Below are 7564 nucleotides of genomic sequence, written 5' to 3'. Positions count from 1 at the left end.
AAACATCTGATGAATAAAGGCATGAAAGAATAAGTGAATGCATGAATAACATAGTCGATCAGATGTTTTTCAATTGCAAGTTTCTGAAAACTGAATATAAATGGGGCATTAACAATTATTGTACCTGGAAGCATAAGGGTCAAGCTGTACTCCGGTATAGTTTTACTTTCCTTAGCCACCCATGAATTATTTCAGATTCCCTCTGGCTCCTTTACAGGTATGCCACCCAAATATGACTTTAGACAGCTCTGGGGTTATATCCTTAGAACTTAAAAAAAAAAATTTTTTAACATATATTCATTTTTGAGAGACAAAGAGAGACAGAATGAGCGGGGGGGGGGGGGGGGGCAAAGAGAGAGGGAGACATAGAATCCAAAGCAGGCTCCAGGCTCCGGGCTGTCAGCACGGAGCCCGATGTGGGGCTCGAACTCACAAAGAGTGAGAGAGTGACCTGAGCCCAAGTCGGATGCTCAACCGACTAAGCCACCCAGGTACCCCATCCTTAGAACTTTCAATTCAAAGTAAAAGAACTTTGCTTCACCACCCATCTGGGAATTCCAGGTAAATATCTAACTGGACCACCATGAGCCCTAGCCCATCCTTGTAGCCAGCATGTGTGGGCACTGTGACCGACAGCCCCTCCAAACTCCATGGACCTGGGAAGAATCCCCCAGGGGAAGGGAGTGGGAGATGCAAATTCCAAGAGAAGTAAGGAGGGAGACAGACCAGGCAGACAAAGCCAACACTTCTCTAGAGAGAGTCATTATTAATAATGAAAATGGCAACATTGCTAATAACTGTGATTTATTATATACAGGTGCCATCTAAGCCCTTCACACTGTTTATCTCAAAGCCATTCTACAATCCTGCAGGTACTAAGGATCAGGGCCATTAAGTGACCCAACCAAGAGCAAAGTAAATGACTGACAAGGTCTTAGACTTGATGGACTATAATGGAAAGGGGACAAATGCATTGAGGTGATTTAAACTTAGACCTGCCCACTGATAACATGCTTGACTTTTTTTTTTTCTCAAAAAAAGGTAAGAAAGTCATCCCTGAACAAAATTTAGGGCTATGTTGCCCTAAACATAAATACATCTTTTAATTTACAAATTTATGCATTCACTGGGACTCTGGGCAACCAGACATTCTAGCTTCTCATGTGACTTGATTCTTTTTAAGTTAAGGTGATTCATTAATCATATAACTGAACGTCTTCGTTTTTATGGTTTAAAAAAATGTAAGTAAACTAGGGGCACCTGGGTGGCTCAGTCGGTTAAGCATCTGACTTTGGCTTAGGTCAGGATCTCACAGTTTGTGAGTTCGAGCCCTGCATCCTCACTGACAGTTCCAAGCCTGCTTGGGATCTCTCTCTCTCTCTCTCTCTCTCTGCCTCTCCCCCACTCACTCAGTCTCTCTCTCTCTGTCTCAAAAAAAAAAAAAAAAAAAAAAAACTTTAAAAAGATCTTTAAAAAAATAAGTAAACTAATTTTTATTCAAGCAAATCCAAAAATTAAGAAAAACCACTTAGCCAGGCATGTGTCCTCATTTTGGGTTTGGGAAACAATGACAGTATATGACTTCCATTTAAAAAATGATGTGTGCAGGGCCACTCATAGAAAGGTAGTATACACAGTGATTCAGAGCATGGAGTCTGGGGCCAGACCCTGGTGGGAATCTAGGCTCCTAATGCTGTCTTTTATTTTTCTTTAATGTTTATTTCTGAGACAGAGAGAAACAGAGCATGAGTGGGGGAGGGGCAGAGAGAGAGAGGGGGACACAGAATCCGAAGCAGGCTCCAGGCTCTGAGCTGTCAGCACAGAGCCCGACGTGGAGCTCGAACTCACAAACCGTGAGATCGTGACCTGAGCCAAAGCTGGACGCTCAACCGACTGAGCCACCCAGGCGCCCCATCCTAATACTGTCTTATTAGCTGTGTGAGCTTGGGCAGATTACCTAACTCTTCAGTGTCTTGCTCTCCTCATATGGGAATGGAGGTAATGCTAGGTCGTCTCTTAGAGGGTTGCCGTGTGGATTACGATGCTTTAGTCGTAAAGGGGTTAGAGCAATGCTTGGATAAGTAAATGGCAGCTCTTAATTTTATTAGTGCCCTGATTGCCTTTGTGTAGGTACTTTTTGCAGGCCCTTCATAGTTGTTTTGCTTCTGTTTTGGTCTTTATCAAAGAACCACATCAGAGAGAAAATAGAAATGCTGTCCTCATTGCGGAGGCTGCGTTTATTCCTCGATTCAGTGTCGGGGAGATCATTTCATGGGTCTGGGTTGTGGAGGAATTGAGTGTCCATGCATATATCAACTAATTGACTCTTTTGTATTCCACAGTGTTGAACTCTGCAGCGAGAAGATGAAAAGATGCCTTACGGCAAGGACATTGCAAGTCTCAGGAGTTGGAGAAAGGAGGAGGCTGAGTCTTTAGGCCAGAGCTTTTACTGCATCAGAGAGAAATGAGGCGCAACTGACAAATGACCCCTCTTATATCAAGAACCCCAAACGCCGAAGTCAAATAACGGAAAAGGCCCCCGTCAACCTACAACAAATTTCAAAGCTGGCAGATTGAATTTAAACTTTGCATAATTTATGTTAATCACTTGAGAATATGGATGTCTAAATAATGAAAACTTGCTATTTAATGCATCTGTGTTTGCTTTTCAGTTACTTATTAAGAAGATAAAGGCCAGTTCTTTCTTCAGGGTTGTCCTCCTGGTTTAGCGGAAAGTCCGCTGAGATCAGAGACTCAGAAGAGGAAACGAGCAGCAGTAATGAAGCAACACATATTTCGTCCTGTGTGCTGGCAGCCCTTTCAGTTTGTCAGGTTTGACGAATGTGAAGCAGATGCAGGCAGTTAACTATATCAAGATGTGCCTCGGCACCAGGGGCAGCGGAGGTGATGTTGCAACTCCGGTCAGAGCTAGGATCTTGTTCCAGCAAGTATTGAGGTATGCAGCTTATTTTTCCACTGGTCTTAGTTTCAGTGGGTTGATTTCCTTTTGGTCCCAGAACTTTGAGGTGGAAGCATGATCATCCTATGAACTTGTGCTTTATTGGCTTTAAAAAAAAAAAATCATGAACGTAAAAGCCAGGAAAAGATAATTTTGCATTTTGATAAAGAAGAAAATCTAAAGCGTCGTTTGCTTGAAAAATTTTTCCCCTGGAGGTGACTGTCCGTGTTTATAAATATTCACTCAAGTCCATTCTGACAACTGGCCCATGTGAAGAAGAAGGTGCCAAAACACAAGAGCATCCACAAATACGCCTTTAAATTTTTTACACACTTTTTTTTTTTTTTTTTACCTGGCCTGGGCCCCACCTCTTTCCCACTCCTGAAAAATAGAGTTCATCCAGCATTCCAAATGTTTATGGCACTGAACTGAGGGCTTAGATGGAGGTAAATGAAGGAAGGGAAATTTCTTCTGCTTGTGGAGTTTACAACCTAAGGTTGAAAAAGCTTAGTTTCTAAAAGAAACCACTGCTCAAGATGGCAGTGAAAAGAATTTTAGAAGCTATTCAGGAGGGGTCAGTGTAACTTAGCATTTATCCTACAGTTTTCTGGAAGTGTTCCAGTGATAAAATTTTAGATTTAAAAAGTAATATAAGTATCATGTTGGACTGTGTTTGCATTTTTATAAGCTTATAACTGATTTTTTTCCCTGTACCATTTCAAACATTAAAAATGATGATTTAGGCTTCTGATGGGTTAAAAATATATTCTGACTGGTGTTCACCCCTGAATTCCACCATGTGCTCTTATATGAATAATACCATCTCACCCCAAATTGAGGCATGGGAAATTTGCAATTCCCTCAAAGGATTGTAAATGAGCCTGTTGTCTAGCTGCCAAAGTAAATTAACAAGATTTAAATTTTTCCATAATATCTATTAGAAATTCCAATGACTAGTAATTAAAGCAGTCCTTGCTCTCTTGTGACACATGCAGCGTGACAAAACAGTCCTAATATGTCACCTCTCTGCCTCTGTCTGTTTTATTTTGCCTAGTTGGGCACCAGGTGGCTTATTCTGTAGGGTGTGTTGCAGTCTATTAAATTCTAAATGTGAAATGGAAATAAAACTCAATAAATATTTTATGGTATGGGTGAGTATATATTCCTCAAAGCCATTCTAAACCCTTGAGTTTTATATGAGCAGCATTTTCTATAATAAAATATTTTGTTATCATTATAGAAAAATATTTTAAATGCACAAGAGGGAAAGACTATCCATAATCCATCACCCGGAGATAATCGCTGTTAATACTATTTTTGTGTATCTGGGCCCAGATATTTTGTTATATATTCAGAAATAATTGTGATCATATGGCATACAAATTATATAAATTGATTTTAAAGTGTCTTTTTCTGATTATAAAAGTAACACTTTGAACATTGGAAAAATAAAGAAGATAAAAGTAATCTAGAATCCCACCCAGGGATAACCACTATCAATATTTCATTTCTAATTACAATCTTTTTTCTTTGCATATTTGCATATATTTAGAGGTACACAATAGTGATTCTTTTGGCATAATGAGCAGAAAAATATGGTAAGGCTTTGTGGATGATGCTATGCAGAGGGGCCAGTGACAGATAATATGTTTATCTTTCATAGAAAAACTTAGTAAATCAGGTCATTAAAAATGAAATTTAAAGAAATAAAAAATAAGTTTTCAGGTTACTTGACTAAGAAACTGGTTCCTACTGTTTTCCAGGAAACCGATTGTGTATGTTGAAGGCAGAGGAAACAGAAGAAAATCCTGGTTTGGGGGCTTCTCCCTGTCCAGTGTCATAACTGCATGAAAGAATTTAGCCACTGTTGGCAACAGCTGGAACCGGGCTTCATCAGGTAGTCTTTTAAATGATCATTAAGTATAGCAAGCGAGGGGCGCCTGGGTGGCTCAGTCAGTTAAGCCACAGACTCTTGATGTGGGCTCAGGTCATGGTCTCACAGTTCCTGGGATCGAGCCCTGTGTCGGACTCTGTGCTGATAGGATTCTCTCTGCTTGGGATTCTCTCTCTCCCACTCTCTCTGCCCCTTCCTCTCTCTCTCTCAAAATAAATAATTAAATATTTAAAAATATATGTATAGCAAGTGAAGGATTTCAACTGAACCCTGGGGTGAAGGATGGGGCTCAAGAAGCACATTTTCTGGAATTATGGGAAACAGACAAACTCAGAAGCAGAAGAGAAATATTTGAGAAGGTCTAACTCTGTGAAAACTTGTCACCAGGATATTGAATGCTTCTGACAATACACATTCCCTTTCATATAGTTGGACTATTATTGAGTTTTGAAATTTTTTATTTATCCTGGCTGGAGTATTCTGTTAAGTATTTTTTTCCAAGAGAGGTACATGTATAGACTTCCTAGGCATTTTCATACTTGAGGATGTCTTTATCGATATTCCTGGGTCATAATCCTTTCCTTGTAAATTCCATAGTCATTTCTCCAATGTCTTTTGCCAATTGGTATTTCTGGGGAGACCTCTTAAGTCACCTTTTTTTGGATGTATTTGTAAACAATTGGTAATTCCTTCTTGATCTCTTGTCAATTTTGTTTCCTCTTTATTTTCCAATCTTAGTCCATTAAACTTTCCTTTGTATTCTGATATTGAAACTAAGGAACTGGCATGACTTTAAATCCCAAAGCATCCATTAGGGGGTCATATACAAGGAGACTATAGGTGCAACAAGAATATAATCCATTGGCCCATAAGACACATGGGTTCTCACATCCAGATGCGATATCCTCCCCAACCCTCAACTGAACACCTTCAATATGCTGTTTCAGAGATAGGCATTGCTTATGACAGTTCTGGACCATGATGAAACTGAAGTTCAAGTGCCTCAGTTAGTCTTTTTGACTGAATATTTTATCTACTGATTGCTAGAATTCATGCCAAGTTTGAGAGGAGTATTTTGCAGTGAAGTCCTGACTTATCGGAGAAGGAGGAACACGTGGTTTGGAATCTATCACTGTCTAAAAGGAATTCTTGAACATTATAAGTAAAGCAGCAGCAGAAAGTATAGGGTGAATGCTGAGGATCACAAACAATTTGGTCTAATTTAACATGGTGGTAATTGAATTTTCTAGTCAGGATGTAACACTGTCACTTAATTGATTTAGCTTGTATCTCAGTAGACTCTCTTCATCTTCATACAGAAGTTATTTTCACAATTTCAGAAGAAAGCCTTTAATTGTGCCATTACCACTTTTAATATAGCTATTTTCTTATCAGGAACTCAAAAGTAATCCTTGAGACATATCTCATTTTTATGTTCCCAATAACTATTATCCTCTAATTTTACAAAAATCTCTTTCTCCCTTTCCTTTGCAATCTGGGAGAACTCCGGTTAGCTTTCTGTACCACTGGTTCACTTTTCTGCTGTGTGCATTCTGCTTTTTACTGCCAGAAAGGCACATTTCAGTTCCGTCTTAGGCAGCTAAGACAAAAATACCAGGGCCTCGGTGGCTTATAAACAATGGAAATTTATTGTTCACAGTTCTGGAAGTCTGTAAGTCTGAGATCGGGTGCAGCATGGTTGGATGAGGGCCTCCCTCTGGGTCACTCACTTCTTACTGTGTCCTCACAAAGCAGATGGAGCAAGGGAGCTCTGCTAGATCCATATAAGGGCACTAATCCCATCTGTAAGGGTTCCACCTTTATGACCTAAGCATCTCCCAAAGCCCCACCTCTTCACACATCACCTTTGGAGGTTAGGATTTCAACTTAGGAATTTCGGGTGGACACAAACATTCAGACCAAAGCATTCTAATTTTGATTTTGTTTCCTTATTGGTATTTATTATCTTAGCCAACTTCTTTTTCATTTACTTCTTATTTTCTTTTATCCTTAGCTGGTTTTCTATGACTGTTGGCTGCTTTTTCACTGAGACAGTGTGTTCTTGCTATCTACTGAGTAAGGATGTCAAAACAATTTGGAAGATGTTTGGTTTGTGCATTATACATTTTTAAAAGTTTAATAATCTTTTGCCTAAATTCCTAGTAGAGCTATTGCTAGGTCATAGGGTAGTTCTATTTTTCCTTTTTTGAAGAACCTCCACACTGTTTTCCAGAGCGGCTGTACCAATTTGCATTCCCACCAACAGTGCAAGAGGGTTCCCGTTTCTCCACATCCTTGCCAACATCTGTTGTTTCCTGAGTTGTTAATTGTAGCCACTCTACCTGTGTGAGGCAGTATCTCAATGTGGTTTTGATTTGTATTTCCCTGATGATGAGTGACGTTGAGCATCATTTCATGTGTCTGTTGGCCATCTGGATGCCTTCTTTGGAAAAGTATTCATTCATGCCTTCTGCCCATTTCTTCAGTGGATTATTTGTTTTTTGGATGTTGAATTTGGGAAGTTCTTTATAGATTTTGGATACTAACCCTTTTTCCGATATATCATTTGCAAACATCTTCTCCCATTCCATTGGTTGCCTTTTAGTTTTGTTGATTGTTTCCTTTGCAGTACAGAAGCTTTTTATCTTGATGAGGTTCCAATAGTTCATTTTTGCTTTTATTTCCCTTGCCTTTGGAGATGCATTGAACAA

General features: G+C 39.5%; 1 long non-coding RNA gene across 1 annotated transcript; it reads left to right on the top strand.

Moving 5' to 3' along the window:
* The first annotated feature begins 533 nt into the window (after window positions 1-533).
* On the top strand, window positions 534-4851 carry LOC147581204 (uncharacterized). Its single transcript, XR_015250869.1, has 3 exons — window positions 534-1041; window positions 2343-2956; window positions 4723-4851. It is a non-coding gene; the product is annotated as an uncharacterized LOC147581204 (long non-coding RNA).
* The last annotated feature ends 2713 nt before the right edge of the window (window positions 4852-7564 follow it).

Source organism: Puma concolor, chromosome B2, assembly GCF_028749965.1.
Source record: "Puma concolor isolate L17-30 chromosome B2, mPumCon1.1.hap2, whole genome shotgun sequence".
Taxonomy (NCBI): domain Eukaryota; kingdom Metazoa; phylum Chordata; class Mammalia; order Carnivora; family Felidae; genus Puma; species Puma concolor.
This window is presented reverse-complemented; position numbering and strand designations above follow the sequence as displayed.